The 21,347-nt window shown below is 42.5% G+C and overlaps 1 protein-coding gene across 2 annotated transcripts in view; it reads right to left on the bottom strand.

The window, feature by feature from the left end:
• Nucleotides 1-21,347, bottom strand: part of LOC137546430 (uncharacterized) — a 156,352-nt gene that overhangs the window by 116,898 nt on the left and 18,107 nt on the right. The window contains exon 1 of one of the 2 annotated variants that reach the window (XM_068268892.1): nt 16,026-16,112. The exons of the other annotated variant lie outside the window; for it this stretch is intronic. The gene's annotated coding sequence lies outside the window, so the exon portion shown is untranslated. Of the gene's footprint in view, nt 1-16,025; nt 16,113-21,347 lie in introns of those variants that run through there. 2 annotated transcript variants of the gene reach the window in all.

The raw sequence follows: 21,347 nt of genomic DNA, 5'->3' as shown, positions 1-21,347 counted from the left end.
GAGATTTCTCAGAAAATGTGTACATGCGAGCAACAACAATTTCAGATCCCTTAGCATGGCACATAGCATCCTACAGGCCAATCCTAATAAAACTGTTTCATTTTCAGCTGTTGATTGTGTACATAGGGACAGACAAGTTGGTGACTTTGATAAGATTTTATTAGAAAAGCAATGTTGCTGTATCTTCAATTTAAAAGCCAACAATTTTGCTGGATTAAATTATGATATAAATCATGCATGGTTTTTGGAATTTGTCTTACCACACAGCGTGATATGACTGTTGTCACCAATACAACATTCATTATTTATGTGATATGTACTGTACTTTCTATGTAATATACTGTGTGCTACTCGGCACGCTGCCTGGAGGGCACAGAGCACATGGATTTTATTGGGGGGTTGAGCAACCTGTGACTACCGGTAAGTGCTTGTGTCTGCATCTTGTATTCCCCAGTGTTTAAGATACAAGTCCCCTTTGTGAAAGGACTATTTTTTATTGGGGTTAGGCTTCGTTGCTTGGTGATGGCAGGTGGCAGTGTGTCCCTGCACGTTTCCCTGGATACGCTGCGCTGGATGTCTGCTATATTCCACAAAGACGCATAGCTCCCAACTGTCCTTTTTTGAAGGGATAGTCTCTCTTTGGGAACTAAATCCCTCTGTCCCTCTGTTTTCCTATTATGTCTCTCTTTCAGGGCTCATGTACAGATCTATGTAAGTCTATGTATTTTTCTACTGAAAATGTGTTTAACAGACTCGAAACATTATTTCCTTCATATATTTGATGTATTACTTGTTTTCAACTATTAAAATGAAGGAGAACTGATGATGATCGAGAGGACCAGTGTGATCTAGATTATAAAACGTTGCCTTTTGCTTTTGAATTATTTCCGTTATCAGTGACTAGGGGGTGTGATTAGGGGTGTGGCAGGGATGAGTCTTAAAGTGCCCCTTCTTATCTCAAAAAGTTGGGAGGCGTGTAGATGTGTACTGTTTTCATACAGTCATGTGATGAAATTAGGACACCCTATGAAAGCCTGCAATTTCTGGTTAGGAATAAATGAGAACACCCCCACATTTACGCAGGTGTATGACATCAGGTGCACATGATTAGAACATCCTTATTTTGAAGCAAGTTTGCCCAATTTAAACCTCAGACATTAAGTTTGGTGTGAACCTGACTGTTGAGGTGAGAGTGTATACCATTGTAACATCAACTGTGCTGCATGCGACCTCCTGAAAGAAGACTGTAGCAGCTTAGAGGTCTGGTAAGGGATTTTAAAAGATCTCAAATCCTTTTAAATAAGCCACTCCACTGTCTGAAAAACAGTCTACAGGTAGAAGTATTTCAAAACAACTGTAAACATGGCCAGGTCTGGACCTTTAAGTAAGTTCACTCAGAGAGCAGACCTCGAGATCCTAAAAGAAGTTTCCAAAAACCCTAAAATATCTTCATGGGGACCTACAGCAGCCTCTTGCTACAGTTGATGTAAAAATGTATGTCTCTGCAATCATAAAGAGGCTGCACAACTTGAACTTACATGGGAGGTGAGAAAGGAGAAAACCCAAACATCAATTATTATTATTGTTTATAAAGTGCCAACATATTATGCAGCACTGTACAATAAATGAGCAATGCAGATAACAATTCTGCATATATTACAAGTACAAACTATAAAGTGAGAAGAGGAGAGGGTCCAGGCCAGTCAAGCTAAACACTGCATTGTCTATCATATCTATTGCAGACTAGTCATTTACCAGGCATATACACTATGCACCTCTATTTATTAGCTGCCCTGCAATTTTATATTGGCTATTTAATAAATGTTGTCCATTATATATTAGTTTCTGTCTTGTGATTATTTATGACCCACTGAGTACCATTTAATCTTAATTGTTTTTTAATTGCGGCTACCAATTTTACATTTAAATGCAGATAACAATGATAATGATATTGATGATGATGATGATATACTGTATGATTGTTGATGGTGGTTAATATAATTACTAGCAAGTGGTGCCTATTTAAGCCGTAGTAAAAATGAGCTGTACATGTAAAAGGATTTGGAATAATGAGTAAAGAAAGGAAAAGAGAGAAGATAGTGAGAAAGACACCCTAACACTAACCTCCACTAACACTAACCTGCACTGGTCTCCCAATTATATTTTTTACCAGACAGTGCACAATTTTCCCATTCACTGCAAAGACTGTGCTTTATGGTAAAATGCAGCACAACAAACAGATACAGTGTGAAAGTTGCCTTAGTTACATTTATTAGATGTACAATGATATTTCCTGTAGACTCATAGCGTCAGTAGAAAAATACATCCATTTAAAGCATTAATTAGAAGCTAATTATGTACATACAGTCTTAATTTATTGATGTGAAACTCACTGAGAATTAGTTTTATTTATTATAAAAATAGTGCATGGCCATGGTATCCCCTGATAATATCATGCATCTGCCAAGTATGAGTGAGTTTCTTACTACCAATGTACACTCCTCCATCCATTCTCTGGAAAAGGAGTGGGTGCCCAGAATCCACCCAGCCAGACACCTGGGCCCAAATCCAATTCACTTTTTCTCTTAGGTGAATGTTCAAAACTTGTCAATAAAATGCATTTTAAACCACCAGCAAGCGAAAAAAATACTCAAAATCATTTTAATAATTATTTCTCATCTACTTTTTGTACTTTTTTCAATTGCAAAGGGCTGAAAAGTTATTTTGAAAAGAAACAAAAAAATCTTCTCCTATGTGATAAAGGAGAAAGAGTGAATTGCATATGGGCCCTGGAATCTTTAGTTATTCTTGGCACAAGTGACATACTTTATTATAAGAAGACAACTTCTACCAGCACTATTTCAAAAATAGTGAAGCTGTTTTTTCTATGAACTACATAACACTTTAACACAATAAAATCTTCACTATTGTCTGACAATGGAACTTCTGTCTGGGGATGTTACCAAGCATGTGCAGAGAGGGGTAGGTTTTTGGTGTCATAATATGTTGCAAAAAGATCAATATCTTTATAAGATAAAACATGGTGGATATTAAAACTTTTACCCATTATGCAAAACGACATTCAAGAGCAGAAACTGCCCCAATAAATTTGAGAAAAAAATCTGGCCTAGATGGTGAGACTTGTTGCTGAGAGACACAGATATAGCTTTAATTCTACAGTGGGTTGCAAAAGTATTCGGCCCCCTTGAAGTTTTCCACATTTTGTCACATTACTGCCACAAACATGCATCCATTTTATTGGAATTCCACGTGAAAGACCAATACAAAGGGATGTACATGTGAGAAGTGGATTGAAAATCATACATCATTCCAAACATTTTTTACAAATAAATAACTGCAAAGTGGGGTGTGCGTAATTATTCGGCTCCCTGAGTCAATACTTTGTAGAACCACCTTTTGCTGCAATTACAGCTGCCAGTCTTTTAGGGTATGTCTCTACCAGCTTTGCACATCTAGAGATTGAAATCCTTGCCCATTCTTCTTTGCAAAACAGCTCCAGCTCAGTCAGATTAGATGGAGAGCGTTTGTGAACAGCAGTTTTCAGATCTTGCCACAAATTCTCTATTGGATTTAGATCTGGACTTTAACTGGGCTATTCTAACACATAGATATGTTTTGTTTTTAACCATTCCATTGTTGCCCTGGCTTTATGTTTCGGCTCATTGTCCTGCTGGAAGGTGAACCTCTGCCCCCGTCTCAAGTCTTTTGCAGTCTCCAAACCTCAAACGAGACAGTACTTATGAAAAACTGTATACATTGTATTAGTCGAAAAAAAATTCATTCATTAAAACTGCCCAGACAATATTCCTAATCACTAAACCCACAGCACCCAGCCTCAACTATCCCCTCTGAACCCAGACCAATCATCCATCCAACCAAACATTATGAACCAGCCACATACACCTATTAATGAAACAAGGCCTTATTGATGTCGCCCCCTGGATCCACTCATAGAAGCTATAGTACCTGCAAACAAGTCCATGTCAAAACATGTATGATTCATGCACTGCTTGTTGATCCAGACAATAAGCCCATGTTAGTACAGTTTCAGGCTGTCCAGAAAGATCAGAATAGTGCAAGGGCTATAGAAGCAGTTCTGTCCTGCATAGATATGTAGCACATATATGTGAACACAGTTGCGGTCCCAGTGCTTCTGGTGGAAGAGTAGAGCCAGTAGCAGGAAAGGGGTAATAACAAAGTCAGCAATGCCGAATGAGACCCTGCAGCTTATGCAAACATGCTCACCCACAGGCCCTCACACTGTTTGTGTATGGTGGTATCCAGCCGGGCATAGGTGGGAGCAGGTCAGAGAGTCCCCATGTGTGGTCACAGAATCCTGGGGTCATACAGTGGACCAGGAGGCACTGGATCCTTGGTGCTGCAGGGGTGATCAAGCAGCTCGGCAGACATGCAGTGACGCCACTAGCAGCCTCGTCATGTTTCACAAGCGTCTGCTCGTTTCCTCAGGAGGCGTGGCTCACCGCGTAACATCCCTGGTGCACTTACATTCAAACCTATACCCAATCAGAGCGCACAGAGCTGGCCCCCCCCCCCCACCGACCCCCCCCCCCCCCCGCTGGCCAACAGCAGCACGCGCCAACACCCTACACACTCCAACCCCGCCCACATCAATCCGGCAGGCCGAGGAGGAGAGGGGAGGCACGCACAGCCGCCGACAGCGTCCGCCCGGCACCAAGGTTCCCAGGCAACAAACACCAGGAAAAACAATGGGGAAGAGAGGACACCCAAAACAGACAGGAAGGTATGCAGGCGAGGAGCAGCCTTGAGTGCACGCTTAATAAACATTCGCATCTTAATACTGCATATTTAAATCCAAACTCAGCTCTACGTTTCTCCTAGCTGATATAAGGCAAATAAACTAGTCAATAAGATCTACCCTGCATGTATTTATGCAGTGCTCCATCAGTGGCAGGCCTGCCTCTCAATATATATAGAAAGGAGAACAGGGTTTCAAGGGTCACTATAGGCATGGGGTCAGCTTAATACTGCATATTTAAATCCAAACTCAGCTTTACATTTCTCCTAGCTGATATAAGGCAAATAAACTAGTCAATAAGATCTACCCTGCATGTATTTATGCAGTGCTTCATCAGTTGCAGGCCTGCCTCTCAATATATATAGAAAGGAGAACAGGGTTTCAAGGGTCACTATAGGCAAAATAAGCCTGTAAAGGGAAGTAGAATGTGGAAGATGGGATCTGCTGCTCAAGGAAAGCAGCACATGGAAGAGATGGGAAGAAGGGTTTACTACTCATGTAAAGGAAGGGGGTGCTGTTGCATTTGGGGTTGGGACATGCGGCTCCACAAAGGAGGATCTGGCGAATGAAAGTGAAGGGTTGCCTGCTATACATAGAAGGGGGGCTGCATGTTGAAGGAGGAGGGTTGGCACAGGGGAGATTGCCTAGAGTTGTCAACTGAATAAGTCCATGCCTGCATTAGAGTCAGTCAAGCCAAGGTCATCAGTAGGTAATCAAGCACAGCAGAGAAAACTAAGCCTTCATCATCGCTAGATAATGAAGACTAATCAAGCAAAGCAGGGTAAGGTAAGTCCAGGCTATTGATAGAACATGAGACATGGAAGATAGGTCAAAAACAAGACGGATAAACTAAGAAGAAGAGAGCACAGAACAGAACTGCCGCATGACTAATGGCAGTTTCCAACGCCGATAAGAGGCAGGGAGAACCAGCAGCAGTGTCAGTACAAGCTGAGTATACTAACAGCTCTCTGGCTGAGAACTGGCAGCAGTATATGCTTTACATATGACGCTCAGTATAAAAGTGGTTAATAAGCATTTTATTGTATTTCTACAAATTAGCTTATGATGTGATAGATGCCTGCCTAGACTTGTACCTATTTTTTATGTTTCAGAAGGGACATACTGTATACTTCCCACCGTGTTTATGTTGCTGGAACTATGTAAGCCTAAAGGCAAGAACAAGGAGAAAGTAATTACATAGAGTAGGTGCATTATGTATCACTATGAGTGATACCATGGACTTTGCTTTCTTAAAATATTGCTATATTATTATGCAGCTCAGCCAGTTCAATTAGTGCAAACTCATGTCAGGCTATGGCTGCCGTACTGTACAGGGAAAGAGAATGAATTACTGGCATTGAATCAAATAAAGGTCTTTCTTTGGCTGCAACCTCACAGCAGATCACAGACGACATATATTAGGCTGATTACTGCTGCTTATATTAAAACAATGGACAAAGTAAATATAGATATGCACTTGTTAATCCTCCTGCGAACATGACCTGTTATTTTGATGAGGTGCAGCTAAAGGATGCTGATTAAATGAAAAAAGCTACAGTGTAATTGTGCACCGAGCACCAAAGCGCAAGGCCGCTGGAACGCATTGTGCAACAGCTTTAATTTCCTGATGCACAGAGGCGATAATAAAATGTGGAAACAACACATTATGATTTCAGAAAGTATTTAGCAAAACTAAACACAGAAAAAATGAGCCGTAAAGCTTCCTATGAACAGGCAATCTGATGACTTAGAGCGCCCATAAACAGCTCGATTCTAGCAAGTGATGCCCTTGATACAAACATTGCTTGAGATGACTGGGCCATTAGTGACACCTCTAGGGGGCAACAAGTGCCTCAACAGCCAGCGCTCATTAGCAAACATGGAAATAATCCAACTTTTTACAAAGTCTTTGTGTGAGTAGAGATGTTTTCTTCTATGTAGAAGAGAGCAGAATGATAGGAGGAAGAGCGAGTGGCATTTTCTGCCAGCTATCTGGTCCTAACACAGGAGAGGTGATTCCCATTGCTGGCTTCTCTCTGCTCCTCGCTTTAGGGGAGACATTAGCATGTGCATCCCCAGCATTACCAGATCCTGTGCAGTGACCCTCCATTTTGCTGACTTACGCACATGTAGTAACAATTATAAAGCAGAAGCAATTATAAAGCAGTAGCTACAGTACATTCACCAAGAAACAGACTGATATGTCATTGAAGGAAATCGTATCTTTTGTGCAGGAGAAGGGGAGAGGAATCCCTCCTGAGGCAGATGAGCTGATTGAGCACTTGAACAGAAAGTGGTAACAGGATATTTTTGCAAAGGAAAGATTTGTGTGTTGTGTTCACCAAACAATACCGTCATTGCTGAAAGTCAGCACATTTTAATAATATTAATTTATAAAATAATTAGTGTAGGTATAGCACTCATATTTGTTACATCCATTTCAACAAAATATTAGCTAACAGCTGTGAGCCTGCACAGTGAGAGTTTTTCATGGTTCGAATAGCAAGAAAACCTTCCTTCTAATGAATCACCCACACTTACCAATGAAGGCACACCACTTTGAACTACAATACAAACCTTCAACTAAGAGCCAGTCTATTTTCCTAGATAACAGAAATACCTTTCCTCCTTCACATCTGTGTTAATCTTAAATACAATATTTTTAGGTACCCATAATGCACCATGGAGGGTCAACTTTGACCCTCTACATCACAGTCAGCAGGCCCAGTGTAGCCAATTAGGCTACACTAGCCCCTGGAGCCCCACCCCCCTTATATAAGGCAGGCAGCGGCGGCCATTACGGTCACTCGTGTGCCTGCCTGCATTTGTGAGAGTAGGGTGAGCTGCTGCACTGTCTCTCATAGGGAAAGATTAGTTAGGCTTAGCTTGTTCCTGGCTGCATACCTGTTCTGTGAACCCACCACTGCATACCTGTGCTGTGTCTGTGAACCCACCACTGCATACCTGTTGAGTGAACCCACCACTGCATACCTGTTGAGTGAACCCACCACTGCATACCTGTTCAGTGAACCCACCACTGCATACCTGTTCTGTGAACCCACCACTGCATACCTGTTCAGTGAACCCACCACTGCATACCTGTTCAGTGAACCCACCACTGCATACCTGTTCAGTGAACCCACCACTGCATACCTGTTCTGTGAACCCACCACTGCATACCTGTTCTGTGAACCTGCCACTGCATACCTGTACTGTGAACCCACCACTGCATACCTGTTCTGTGAACCCACCACTGCATACCTGTTCAGTGAACCCACCACTGCATACCTGTTCTGTGAACCCACCACTGCATACCTGTTCAGTGAACCCACCACTGCATACCTGTTCAGTGAACCCAGCACTGCATACCTGTTCAGTGAACCCACCACTGCATACCTGTTCTGTGAACTCACCACTGCATACCTGTTCTGTGAACCTGCCACTGCATACCTGTACTGTGAACCCACCACTGCATACCTGTTCTGTTCAGTGAACCCGCCACTGCATACCTGTTCTGTTCAGTGAACCCGCCACTGCATACCTGTTCTGTTCAGTGAACCCGCCACTGCATACCTGTTCTGTTCAGTGAACAGTTTGGTGTGTCAGTGTGAAGCAGTACCTTAATTACACTACCTGATTGATGTATACACATGCAAGATGTTTTAAAGCACTTTAGGCCTGTCATTTAGCATTCAATGTGATTTCTGCCCTTAAAACGCTGCTTTGCGTCAAATCCAGATTTTTCCCGGGGACTTTTGGTGTGTATCCCACTCCGCCATGCCCCCCTCCAGGTGTTAGACCCCTTGAAACATCTTTTCCATCACTTTTGTGGCCAGCATAATTTTTTTTCCAAAGTTCGCCTCCCCATTGAAGTCTATTGCGGTTCGCGAACTTTAACGCGAACCGAACCTTCCGCGAAAGTTCGCGAACCCGGTTCGCGAACCTAAAATCGGAGGTTCGGCCCAACTCTACCTGTAGTTCTACTACTTTGACCCTCATGCCTTAGCTATTTCGAGGGAACCTAAAGCATTTAAAAAAAGAATGTTTAACTTACCTGGGGCTTCTACTGGCTCCCTGCAGCCGTCCTGTGCCCACGCCGTGTAAAACTGATCCTCAGTTTAGTTTTCCTGCAAATGACACGTGCGTCCTTGCTTGCGCTCCCATCAGCAAGGCCGGCCTGCACAGACACAGTAAGAGAAAATCTAGTAGCCATGGAATGGCTCAGTCGCAGGAGAACAAAACTGAGCCACGGTGGGGATCGGAGGATCGTTTTGGCACGGCACAGGCACAGGATGGCTACAGCGGGCAGGTAGAAGCCCCAGGTAAGTTAAACTTGCTTTTTTTTAAACACTTTAGGTTCCCTTTAAAGAAACATGTCAGTATGATATAAGTAAGGCTGATAAGAAATCACCTTTGGAGGTGTTCACTTTCTCCATGTTGCTGCACGTTGCACTGTTGCATGTGAACTCACTGACGACACATTTGTATGGGTATGTGCACATCTCTGCTTTGTAACAGACCATGTTATCCAAAAGCATTTTCTACAGTGTGTTTCTGGATCATGTGTGCAATTATGAGAATGTTACATAGCAATTCTTAATGCTGTGAAAAATAACATGCACATTATAAGCGTGCATGAAAAAAGGGTGCCAGGAAAAAAGGCACCAGCTGGATAAAATGGCACCGGTGGGTAACGCAATCTCAATAACGATAAACATCATTAATGAAATCTGTTAACGATAAATACCAATTTAAAACAGACGGGAGTTGATAACGAAAATATATTAACATTAACAATTGTTACATAATTCAACAATACAGCTTAACCCAACCCCACTCTCACACAGAACCCTCCCATGGTGGTGCCAAAGCTAACCCGTTCCCTGGTGGTGCCTAACCCTAACCACCCTTATGTGGTGCCTAACCCTCTCCCCCCGGTGTTGTCTAACCCTAACTGCACCCTGGGTGGTGCCTAACCCTAACCACCTCCCCTGGTGATGCCTAACCCTAACCACTCCTCCTGCAGAAACACCCTTTTACACATAGAAACGATAATATCTTTGAGAACATAAAATCTATACATACAAACACAATAATATGACAAAAACTATAATGTTGCAAGCTGCTAAAACGATAACATACTTCAAAAACTTTAATGTTCTAATGTTGCTAACAATATTTATAGGGCACCCTTTTTTCTGCTTTTTTCACTGTATTAATGATAATTGCATTAGAGACTATGGCGGTGCCCTTTTTGTCCTCTAGCTGCCGGCGCCCTTTTTTCCTGCTTCCCATTATAATGTACACAGTGTTGTAGCTCAGCTGTTATGAAATGCACATAGGGCCCGATCCAACTCACCTTTTCTTCTAAAATTTCTCCTAAGAAATACATTTTCATCTTCTGTTTAAAAAAATGTCAGCATTCTGCAATTGAAAAAGTACCAAAAGAAGGGAAAAAATTGTCAAAATTATGCTGAGTATTTTCTTCCTTGCTGATGGCTTAAATGGCTTTTTATTGATACAATGTGAAAATATCACCTAGGAGAAAGCGTAAGCGAGAAAGTGAATTGGATTGGGCCCATAGTGTGAAGTTAGCCTTAGTTGAAACTTTTTATTGTCAATTCAGAACAATATTGTCACCTGTAAGAAGGAATTAAACCTTTCTTGAAAGCTTGCTTCTATAAATATATTTAGTTAGCCTATAAAAGTGAGGACCTGCTCCAACTACCCATCTTCTTTCTGCAAACAAAAGTAATAATGTCTGCAGAGTCCTGTTGCATGCATTAACTGAAAATATGTGGTATGTTTATAACATCAGCACTTGAAATTATAATACATGTCAAGTAGAATGATGACAGTTACAGTTACACATGTATATGCATGCCTATAAGGTGTACGTTTGACCAAGAGTAAAATGCACTCTAAAATACTTTTTCCTATGTAGCTCACACTTACAATATGTAGCAAAAATCAGACAGATATTTCCTCGGGAGAGATTCTCGGAATTTTATTTTTCTTTTCAAAAGCACACATGGATACCAGTGGCACAGTCCAACTGCCAGAATGGTGTTAATGTGAGTAGATAGGCTGGCATCCTTGTACAACTCCTTTTGTATAGAATTAAGGAAATACTGAGAACCCTCATGAGGAGATGTCCAAATTCTGACAGATTTTTATTACCTACAGTAAGTGAGAGCAAGAGAGGAAAAAGTATTTTATTATGCCTTTTATTCTGGGGCAAATGTACATTTTGTGCATGTACACATGTATTATAAGTCTTAAAACTGCTCACAATAGTTATCCTATGCAGTGTTCCCCAACCCTGTCCTCAAGTCCTCGAGGCCCACCAACAGTGCATGTTTTGTGGAAATGCACAGAGGTAGATCATCAGCTCTGCTGGGACGCTAATTACCTCACCTGTGCATGTTTGGGGTTTTCTGCAAAACATGTACTGTTGGTGGACCTTGAGGACAGGGTTGGGGAACTCTGCTTTACAGGACTCACAAGGCCAGAAAAAAACACAGTTTTAGTTTTTTACTGCAGTTTTGCTGCAGTTTTCTTCTGGAGCATCTTTTCTAGCCCCTAGAAGTCATTTTGGTCCCTCGGAAGAGCCCGGTCCTCTTTGGGGTCCCGCTGGCAGGCTGTAAGGATCTCTGAAGTACGTTCCAGATGAGGTGGGCTCGTACCGGCACACACCCATCCATGCCCAGAAGGCGCTGACCCATCGGGCTGCCAGCAGTACCCCAAAGAGTTTTTCTCCTGGCCTCGTGAGTCCTTTAATTTGACATTCATACTAACATTTTCCATGATGGTGATATTGCAGAGATCCTCGGCCTGTTGGATCTCACACCATTCCTACTGGTGAAAAAATGGTGATAGTGATGAGCATGGCAGCTTCCTTTACATCACTGCACCTGTCATTGTGTAGCACACCTCCAACACCATGCCTGGTGCCTAAAAAGAGAGATTGTGGAAGCCTCGCTTATATGGATTGCTGGTCAAGCATTCTGAGGGCTGACAGTGTTTTCACTGGAAGATATGGGGATTAAGTGAGATGTAGAAAGAGGAGGATGTCCCTGCATTGTTACAGTCTCACATGTGGTGAATATGAACTTTCTGTTGTGCCTGGATTTCCTCTTTAACATTATAGTGACATGATCATACGAAAACACAGCAGCTGCTCTGGAAACAAAACCAGTTGATGCATTGGTTGTAAGCTTAAATACTTGAAATTGTTACATTGATAGGCAGCAAAGTGATTTCGTTGTGTTCTATTTCGAAAGAAACCCTCAAGCTTGTCTGATTCCGCCGTTCATTTGTAGCAGTATAGAGGCCCACCCTTGTTACCAGGCTGGAGAATGGAAGCTGTCCCTCGTTCCTGCAGTTACCACAGCTGTTTTGTTTTGCAAACGCAGCATGCTCTTAATTAGTCTCATAATTCGCATGGGTCTATTAATTCTCTGACTGAACCTTAAGTACACCTTTGAAAAAGAGGGGGAGGGTATTTTATTGCAGTGCCTCCAACTGCTAGTTGGAGCAAAACATTTTCTTCTGCTGGGGTCCTCCTGCCTGGAAGTCAAGTCAGAGATGGTGTCACTCTACTCTCATTTCCTGTTGTAACATTGTTTGGCTCAATGAACTAAGTAGGCACCGATGTTCTGCCAGAAGAATCCATCACACTGTCAACAATCAGAATGCAGTCAGTCATTGTTTAGTCTTACAAGTGCATACTTCATTCAGCTCGAAGGACTGAGGTTAAGAACCGCTAATTCTTTCTCCAGAGCTAGTCACAATTTCACACCCCAGGTAACTTCTTTTGGAAAGCGTTTTTTGTCTTCTTTTGTCTCCTGAAATTCTTTTGGCAATTACGAGTGTAAATTAGACAATTATCTCTATCAGCTTCTTCATATTACTCCCTCATTATTGCTTAATAATTGCTCTGCTTCTCTAATGTCAGTGCTGGAATGTTCTGTTTCTTCTTTTCAATGTTTAAATTATTCCGTCTTGAAATGGATTGCAGAGATAAGGCATGCGATTGTCTGAACTTCATGTCACTTTTGGCATTGGATTATTGTACGTTATTATTTCATCTCATTAAGTCCTGGGGTTGTGACTGAATTTGCCTCGGTGTCACATGTAGGACATTTTTAAGAGCCTGAAGGAAGGAGACGTTCTCAGTAAAGTGCATTTTGCACTTTGTTCTAGCTGTACCATGCTTGAAAATGTTGGTTGCTGTCATTTTGTAGAAAAAGAAAAGCTATCAACGGCACCCAGAGGAAGCTGAATTGCATCCTCCATGCTACTCTGCTCCATATCTCAACTTACTGGTTACTGCAATATATGTCCAATTGTGAATGTTTTCATTGTAGAACAGGATCACAGTCTTAATACAGCCATACAGCTTCCTAAATGTTTGCAGATCAGTTTGACATCTGTTGTTTATTGCTTTTAGAAAAAAGTATTTTATTCAGAGTACTCTTTTAACCTCTTGAGGACCAGAGGTTTATACCTCCCCCCCCCCCACCCGGTTAATTGGTCAGTAATACAACTTAGCACTCAAATTAATTTGACCTCCTTTTCTTCTCACAAATAGAGCTTTCTTTTGGTGGTCTCTGCTGCTGCAATTTTGAATTTTTTTTATTAATTTGGCCCTACACTACATAAAAATACATGGCTATGGCAGGGATTAGATTGTGAGCCCATCAGAGGGACAGTTATTAGCAGCACAATATGCTCTGGACAGCGCTGTGCAAGATGTCACCACTATATAAATATTTACTTATCTAATAAGCACGATACACAGCCTGCCAGCGCTAACCAGCCACTGGCAGGCTGATCGCTGTGGCACTTTGTTTATGGTTACAGGAGCACATGCTCGTCCGAGTGCGAGCTCCCGTCTGATGACGCTATATGGTGTGATGGAGGAACAATATAGCCACTCTGCGGCCATCAATCATCGTTAAGCAGTCGCCGAGAGGTTAAATCAAACTGGAGACCAGATGCTGCTGTGTGAGCAGGCCCAGATTTACCTCATAAGAGCCTATAGGCACAGATGTATTGGCACACTAGACCTCACCCTCCATGAACCTACAATCCCCCACCAAACTGCACCACAAGTGAGCTGGTTTTACAGCTGTCGGTTCTCCCTTACTTCCCTGGCCCGCCATAGGTAGCTACAGGTGCCCCTTAGTATTAGGTAGCCAGACGTAACCTCAGTATTAAGTAGCTAGAGGTGCCTTAAGGGAGATCTCGTCAGTGGAATGCTGAGAGCTGGGTGAGTAACCTCTCATTTAGACTCTCATCAGGACCCTGCATAGGGAAAAAGGGAGGGAAGCACTTGGGGAAGGGAGTGAGCCGCCTTTCCAACATCAGGCGCCTGTAGGCACATGCCCACAGGGCCTTATGGTAAATCCGGCCTGGCTGTGAGAGAAATATGCTCACTCCTTTGGCTCCCTCAAGTCACATGATCAACTGTACAGCCACTGGAGAGGCCTTTACCTCAGAAAGCAGAATATGATTCATTAGCCATTCTCAGAAATAACATGATAACAGTTTACCCCTCATAAAATGCAACCGTGTAGTGTAAACTCAGGCTGGTTTCACAATGGTATGTTGCATTGCATTGCATTATAATGTACATACTGTATAACATAACCAAAACAACATTTACAGTGCCATGCAATGTAACACACACAGAGAAACAACTGGCCGATGTGCATATTTGTTGACTAACGTTACACGCATCAAGGTCGGTGATTCTAGCAATGCAATGCAATTTCGTACATAGTAGCAATGTCATTGTAGCAGCACAACTGGAACTGTTCATAGACTTTGACTTACAGCATGTTACAAAGGCGCAAAACAGTGTCTGTTACAACACAACATGTGAAAATACCCTTAAGACATTGTCTGCCATTAGGGGACAAAACTGTACAACCCTTGTGTAATATAAAATCATAGTGAGGAACGCTGAAAGATTAGTGAAAGAGCAGTTATGCCGTTAATCATGTGCAGTTAGTTTTGGATTTATTGCAAAAAGTTCTCATGGCGTGTGTATTATGTACTGTACAATTGTACAACCACAATTTTACTCACCTTTTAGCAAACTTTACTATGATGCCACACCACACAGCACATTTTTTCAGTCAAGTTTTAAAATAATCCAGTCCAGCTTTACTGGGCAACAGAGGCTCCCCTCTGCTCTCAAACCTTTGTAAATCACAGCCATTATGTCCTACAAATGTTGTTTATTTTGGAAATAACAGGTTCACTTTAAGCACTTTAAAGACTGCCCTGCTACAAGTTTAATGTAGTGAATGGAAGCAGAGATAATCTTCCATGGAGACATAAACCACAGTAAAAACATCCCCACTAGACAATGAAAAAGTAACTGAAAGCATAAAGATGTGATACTTAAGAAAACAAGCCAACCACAATATAAGCCCACTCCGATCAGTCTCTGTGTTCCCAGAAAGACAAATGACAGTACTCTGAAAATAATCTCTGGTAGAAGAATCCAGATCACTGGACATAGGTGGTAAAGGAAGATTAGACATCGTGTAGCAGAACCATTCCACAGACTAGCCGCCAGGCACTGCAGAACTTTCCATAAGCACCATTCAATCACTGCCACCACCCAGCCTAGCAAAGTCCATATGCTCTCATCCACCGCCCAAGCAGCCCAGGAAAATGCATCATTTAACATTGCCTTCAAGGTTACGGATAGTCTGTGTAAGTCTGTTCCCATCATCTGCCCAGGTTCCAGCTCAAAGCAGCTACTTTCCTTAAGGTCCTAATTAGTGCAATGTAAAGTTGTGTTACTCATCCCTTCCATGAATTAGCATAACTTCATCCTAGTAAATGACTTCAAAAGAAAACAGTTGTGGAAGGAGTCTTATGGTCTGTCAGGCTAATAACTCCCCAGCAGAGAACAGATAATCACAGCTCCTTGCGGTTTTGCCCCTGTAGGTTGCAGGTGAGCCTTCTATATGGAAATGGAAAGTAATTTCTGATGAGGTTTCCACCACAGTCAGAACAGGCAGTGCTGGATGTCCTCTCACGGGAGCTCTGAATGAATACACACACACACACACATTGAGTTTCTGAAAAAGCAGTCAGGCAAAGCAGAGAGCATTTACAGGCATTACTAAACAATGTCCCCCTATAAACATAAACAGCTTTGCACAAGTTAATCACGGCTCACTACATAAACTCCTTGTTCCCCCACCTTTATAAGCCATCCTAGGCAATCCCTAGGCAGTCCATGCTTTAGCTTTTAATTCTGCTGTTCTGGATGCTCTGCCTGGTCACAGACTGTACTGCAAAGGAGAAACAAAGAGGGTTTGTGCTCATACCAGGCAGCACCTGACTATAATCACTGCTGAAATGTCTCTCAACAAATTTAAAGTCACAGCACATGCAAATTGCATCTGCATGCCAGAATATGCAGGTTCTAAACTGACTATACTGCTTTTCCCAGTAGGAGTCAGCCCATGCAAAATTATTTGCATCTCAACAGGGGCGCCTACTGTAGGCCTCCTCATTGCCCCCACGAAAGGGGAGCAGCACTGGCGCCCCAAGCACAATTTCACTGCCTGGAAGCGCCATGACTGCACCTCGGGCAGCGGGGCAGCCATAGATTGTTCTTAAAGGGAAGGTCCAAGCAAAAAAAAAAAATTAGTTTCACTTACCTGGGGCTTCTACCAGCCCCATGTAGCCATCCTGTGCCCTCATAGTCACTCACTGCTGCTCCAGTCCCCCGCTGGCAGCTTTCTGACCTCGGAGGTCAGGGCCACATTGCATACATTTTTGCGCATTCCAGCTAGTGCAGGAACAAAAATGTACGCATTGCACCACTAACGCGTAAAAATGTATGTGTTAATGTTCCTGCACTAGCGGGAATGTGTAAAAATGTACGCAATTCGGCCCTGACCTCGAGGTCAGAAAGCTGCCAGCGGGGGACTGGAGCAGCAGTGAGTGACTACGAGGGCACAGGATGGCTACATGGGGCTGGTAGAAGCCCCAGGTAAGTGAAACTCATTTTTTTTTTTTGCTTGGACCTTCCCTTTAAGGAAAAAAAGAACAGCTGCCTACATGAGGGAATTAGCTGAAGCTTTGCTTGAAATACACAGATGCCATTATCTAGTTTTGTATAATTGTATGAGTATACAGATCAATAAAGGCTTCACAGAGTAAAAAGGTGGCAGAGAGCAAATGACTTGCCACAGCTGAATTCCTCAATATCTTTGATGACTTGTGGCTAGAGGGGAAATTTAGGAAAAATCACAATCGTTGCATATTCCAAAACTACACAACAGCTTTGCATGACTTTGAAAGCAACTTTTAGAAAGCAATGTTAGGTGCTGCACACCATCAGGTAACACAAGCAATCACTGCAAATAAGCACACTTACATACGTAATAAAATATACCATAACGTACCTAAAATAAAGGGTGTCTAGAAATTTGGGCACCCAGGAAAATCAGTGGTAGAATATCAGAAAATTCTACTATTATGGTGTAAAGAAGGATCGTAAAATATTAGTTTTAAATACTAAAATTTGTACAAGAGATAACAAATATTTAGTTTTTTTATACATACCTGGGGCTTCCTCCAGCCCCATGTGCATAGCTCGCTCCCACACCACCGTCCTCAGCCTGTAACTTCAGCCAGTCGCAGCCAGTCTGACCCAAGTGAAGTGCGCTATTTACATATATCTCTCCAGCAACCTGCCTCACCACGTCATCAAGTCACATGCAGCTCCCCTTTGAAAGCGTAAAAATGTGGCAAAACTATGTCCGAATGGCATTAAGGTGAGTATGAAAAGAACATTATAATAAAAAAAAAAAAGAGATGGAGAAAAGTGAGTTGAAAGTAGATCTATACTCAGAGATTATAAATGCTGCCAAAGCTGGATATACTGTAGTTACCATAGTAATAATTTAATGAATGTTGGGGCTCAGTTTATTGTACAATTGCATAAAAAAAGGTATAAACACCTTATCTAAAACGTAAGATAGCACACTTCGACGTGTACTTTCACAAAGTAATCGGGCCTAAAATATCTAAATACTCTATTTATGAGTGCCAGATTTTGTGAAAGTTCTCCATGTTGCTGAATGCCGAGGTATTGATTTTATTAGAAATCATAAAATTATTTATTTTAGTCTTAAGAGATTTAACCCTTTGCATACCAGGCACCTTAAGGGTACCAGAAAACGGCACCTCCCAACGAATCGCTGCACATACTCGACGCTCCCGCCGGTCACGCCACTCACCCATCACCGCAGGCCCCTCTCTCTGCCATCTCTATGACAGCAGAGCACTTTCAGGCAGCCAGGAGCTGCTTTCATTGGCTCCTGGCGCTGGTTATCAATGCAAGCCAATGTGATTGACTCACTGTGATCACGCTGCCAGTAGCCAATAAAAGTGGCTCTTGACTCAAAGAGATCTGCCGTCTTATAGACGGCAGGGTGAGTGAACTCCAGTGAGAAGAAGGCGACGCGAACTGCAGTTGCCATGGGTACGTGCAGTAAACAAGTTGAAATCTCCATCCTGTCAGAGCCGCACAGCCACCTGCACGACGTAGATTTCAACTAACGCGGTCAGAAAGCGGTTAAGGAATAGTTAAAAGACCTTCCAGTTAGGGACAATATGAACATGTACTGCAATTAAAATATGTTCTCTTAATGTATTATAACTCATAAGCATATGAATTTATTGCTCCAGGAATTTAAAGCCAATGGGTACCGCTAATGAAAAAAAAAAGTCAGATACTCACCTAAGGAGAGGGAAGGCTCGGTCCTAATGAGCCTTCCCTCTCCTCTCCCGGTGCCCTCGGTGCTGCGCTGGCTCCCCCGTTCGCGTCCGCCGCCGCAGGGACTTCGGAGGTCTTCAAGAGCACTCGGGCTTCCGAAGACGGGCCGCTCCATACTACGTACGCGCGAGCGCGTCATAGAGGGCGCTCGTGCATGCGTAGTATGGAGCGGCCGCGTCCTCGGGAGCCCGAGTGCTCCCGAAGGCTTCCGAAAGCTCCCTTCGGCATGCGGAAGTGGCAGTATTTGACCGAACTGGTCGAATACTGCCACGGAGGATCCTGCGCGGGACCGGGCACCGGGAGAGGAGAGGGAAGGCTCATTAGGACCGAGCCTTCCCTCTCCTTAGGTGAGTATCTGACTTTTTCTTTTTTAAATTGGTAAACATTCACTTTAAGATATTATGGTCTTGTTACATAGTTACATCGTTATTTGGGTTGAAAAAAGACCCATGTTGATGCTGAGAAATAACATTATTTTCTACTATGAAGTCATGTATAGTATCTCTTAGTAACCCCTCAAATAGTTTGCATACAACTGATGTTAAGCTTACAGGTCTATAATTTCCTGGATCTGATTTTTTGCTCTTCTTAAATAATGGGAAAACATGGGCTGTACGCCAATCCACTGGGACTCTGCCAATTGAAAGAGAGTCACAAAAGATAAGATAAAGGGGTTTCTCTATAACTGAACTTAATTCCCTTAGGATCCGAGGATGCATGCCATCCAAGCCAGGTGCCTTGTCTATTTTTTATTTATTTAGTCTTGCCTTCACTTCTTCCTGCGTTAAGTATTTAATATTACAGGTGGAAGATTGAGACTCTTCTGAATCTGTAATTTGCAACAGTCATGTTTCCCTTGTGAATAAAGCATTTAATAACTCTGTCTTACCTTAGTCATCCACCATTGAGTTCCCACCCTCATCCTTTAGGAGTCCATTACAATCAACCTTTCTTTTTTTAGAGTTGATGTACTTGTAAAACTTCTTTGGATCAGATTTGATACCCCTAGCGATTTGATTTTCAGTTTCAATCTTTGCCAGCCTAATTTCTTTTTTACAACTTTTATTGCACTCCATTCATTTTCCCCTTCATTTTATCTCTAACCTTTCTATTCATCCATAGAGGCCTTTTTTTAGAGTACGTTAAAAAAGGGTGCCGGGAAAAAAGGGTGCAGGGTTTTAAACGATAAGCATGAATAACGTTTAAAAAAAATGTGTGCTATTATTTGTTTAAAAAGAATGTTTTATAAAGTTATAAATCATTAAATAATGTGTATAAAATCGGGAATTGTAAAAACGTTAATCTTCCCTGTTTAAAAAGTGAAATGTATAGTAACGTTTTTATAAAAAATTAATAAGAATGTTACTAAAACTATACTTAACCCTACTCTCACACAGAACCCTCCCTGTACCTACTCCTAACCCCTAGACCCCCCTGGTGGTGCCTAAACCTAATGCCCCCCTGGTGGTGCCTAAACCTAAGGCCCCCCTGGTGGTGCCTAAACCTAAGACCCCCCTGGTGGTGCCTAAACCTAAGACCCCCTTGTGGTGCCCAAATGTAAGACCCCCCTTGTGGTGCCCAAACCTAAGACCCCCTTGGTGGTGCCTAAACCTAAGACCCCCCTTGTGGTGCCTAAACCTAAGACCCCCCTGTGATAAGTATTAATAACGTTTTAAAAAAATATTGTTCTGTTTTTCATTTAAAAATAATGTTTTAAAAAATATTGTACTGTTTTTCGTTTAAAAATAATGTTTAAAAAATTCCGAAGACGGGCCGCTCCATACTACGTACGCGCGAGCGCGTCATAGAGGGCGCTCGTGCATGCGTAGTATGGAGCGGCCGCGTCCTCGGGAGCCCGAGTGCTCCCGAAGGCTTCCGAAAGCTCCCTTCGGCATGCGGAAGTGGCAGTATTTGACCGAACTGGTCGAATACTGCCACGGAGGATCCTGCGCGGGACCGGGCACCGGGAGAGGAGAGGGAAGGCTCATTAGGACCGAGCCTTCCCTCTCCTTAGGTGAGTATCTGACTTTTTCTTTTTTAAATTGGTAAACATTCACTTTAAGATATTATGGTCTTGTTACATAGTTACATCGTTATTTGGGTTGAAAAAAGACATACGTCCATCGAGTTCAACCAGAGAACAAAGTACAACACCAGCCTGCTCCCTCACATATCCCTGTTGATCCAGAGGAAGGCAAAAAACCATTACAAGGCATGGTCCAATTAGCCCCAAAAGGGAAAAAAAATTCCTTTCCGACTTCAGATGGCGATCAGATAAAATCCCTGGATCAACATCATTGGGCATTACCTAGTAATTGTAGCCATGGATGTCTTTCAATGCAAGGAAAGCATCTAAGCCCCCTTTAAATGCAGGTATAGAATTTGCCATAACTACTTCCTGTGGCAATGCATTTCACATCTTAATCACTCTTACTGTAAAGAACCCTTTCCTAAATAAATGGCTAAAACATTTTTCCTCCATGCACAGATCATGTCCTCTAGTCCTTTGAGAAGGCCTAGAGACAAAAAGCTAATCCGCCAAGCTTTTATATTGCCCTCTGATGTATTTATACATGTTAATTAGATCCCCTCTAAGGTGTCTTTTCTTTAGACTAAATAAACCCAGTTTATCTAACCTTTCTTGGTAAGTGAGACCTTCCATCCCACGTATCAATTTTGTTGCTCGTCTCTGCACCTGCTCTAAAAGTGCAATATCTTTCCTGTAATGTGGTG

Source organism: Hyperolius riggenbachi, chromosome 2 (genome assembly GCF_040937935.1).
Source record: "Hyperolius riggenbachi isolate aHypRig1 chromosome 2, aHypRig1.pri, whole genome shotgun sequence".
In the NCBI taxonomy this organism is placed as follows: Eukaryota; Metazoa; Chordata; class Amphibia; order Anura; family Hyperoliidae; genus Hyperolius; species Hyperolius riggenbachi.
This window is presented reverse-complemented; position numbering and strand designations above follow the sequence as displayed.